Source organism: Artemia sp. Qi Xiang Cuo, chromosome 21 (genome assembly GCF_049724085.1).
Source record: "Artemia sp. Qi Xiang Cuo chromosome 21, ASM4972408v1, whole genome shotgun sequence".
NCBI classification, from domain to species: domain Eukaryota; kingdom Metazoa; phylum Arthropoda; class Branchiopoda; order Anostraca; family Artemiidae; genus Artemia; species Artemia sp. Qi Xiang Cuo.
Window position 1 is genome coordinate 44,214,644 of NC_142814.1, and position 1,920 is coordinate 44,216,563.

Genomic DNA, 1,920 nt, shown 5'->3' on the forward strand with positions numbered 1-1,920 from the left:
GTCGCAGTGAAAACAACTATATTATTTAATATTGAATTTGACAATTGAAAGTCTGGAAAAGTTGTACCCCCCGCTGGTATATTACCCCCTCCCCCAAGTTCTTCAACAATAGTTGGAGTCTGTGGATGCACCACTTCAGTTGTTTGAAGTGGAAGTAGGTAATCAGTGGGGGATAAAGGAGGATTCCCTGTAAAATCCTCTAAAATTTGTATGGTGTTTGGACTTAGCAATGGCAAGTCCGCCTCTGAACTAGGAACATTACCTTGCTCAACTGTGCTAGGTTCTACATTGAAATAATTACATAGAAAATTATTAAAATTTAAAGGCATTTCATCGGAATTAACGATACCATCCCATTCATTGATATGTGACATGAAATTCCGTCACATAATGACATGAAATTCCGTAGACGCGAGTTCTTCCTCTCCTTCACCCGATGACAAGGGTGAATAATGGACCAATGCTCCAACCTATAAATGAGAAATAGCTTATTTTCAATGTGTTCAAATCATCCCTACTGTTAAAATTTGGATTATTATTTAAAGTCAGCGCTTAGTAGTATGCACATAGTAGCATTTGGTTAATTCAACTGAAACAGTCAATTTCCAACTTAATATAAGATATTTACAATCTAAAACATCGCTTTACATAGAAGGCGGCAATTTGATTTTGTTCAAAAATAGCTTATTTTCAAAGTTTTCAAATCAGCCATGGTGTTTTTTTTTTTTCGTGGCGCTTCTCGGTCCCGTGGCGCATCCCGCGGTGTTTCTCGGACCCGCAGCGCATCCCGCGGTGCTTCCCTGGTCCGCAGCGCTTCCCACAGCGCTTCTCGGCCCCACCTTTACATAATGCCCGTCAAAAGTTGAAATATTTGCTTAGACTGCATAAGTCGCTATTTCTCTCTAATTCCATACTGGTTTGGTGAACTCATAACTAGCCCACAATTAATGTAACCTGTCGCGCGCGAGTGTTCTGATTTCCAAGACTGAACTTCCACAGGCAGGAAAATACAAGAATTAAATGCCGGGAACCGTCAACTTGGTTTCTCCTCGCTAAAATCTTGGCAAGATTGAAAGCTATTTTAAAAATATTCAGTGTAAATTAGAACGCCGATATGTGCAATAGATAAATGGAATAATCTCTGTTCTTCCTCTCTTAAAACTATGTGATATTCAATTGTGAAAAAATAGCATTCACAGAGTTTCAAAGGCGCCTAAAAATATTATTATGTGATAGCGGCGAAGAGATAGGGGGAATGCATAGAAAATAGTAAAGATTAGAAAAAAGAGGAGCGGTTTCTTTTGACTAACAAGCAAAAAAATTACATTTAGATATCTCTCAGGGAGGGGAGCAGAGAAATTTAAAACAAGGGGTGTGAGATTATAGAGAAAATAATATTTTAATATCCCGCTGAGATAAGTTTATATTGGGTTAAAAAAATAATGAAAAGAAAAGACTAAAAAACATTGGAAGAAATAGATATATATTTCTATAATATAGGTAGGAAAAAAATGCTCACATTTGCAAATCCTGGCTGCACTTGGGTGCCAGATGGTCCGAGTAGTGCGTGTTGGAGGGCAGACGGGCCGACATCGTTAATTTCTTGCGCAGATTGGGCTGCGGCTTGTACAGTAGGACCAGTGACGGTACGGACTTGCGCAGTCAAGCCAGTGATGTCATGGGCTTGCACAGATGGCTGCACTTGGGCCAGCAGTGTGGAGCTGGGGGGTTTCGGCCAACGGTCATATTGAACAACTGTTGCAGAGGTTTTACCTTGACCCCGTGCTTTCTTACTGGGAGGTGGAGCACATTCTACATCATTGTCCTTAAAGAAGAGAAAAAATTTAGTAAAGAAAATAATTTCATCCTTTTTTTTACAGAATGAAAATTAGTACCCCCTTCTACAGAATTTATTGTCAG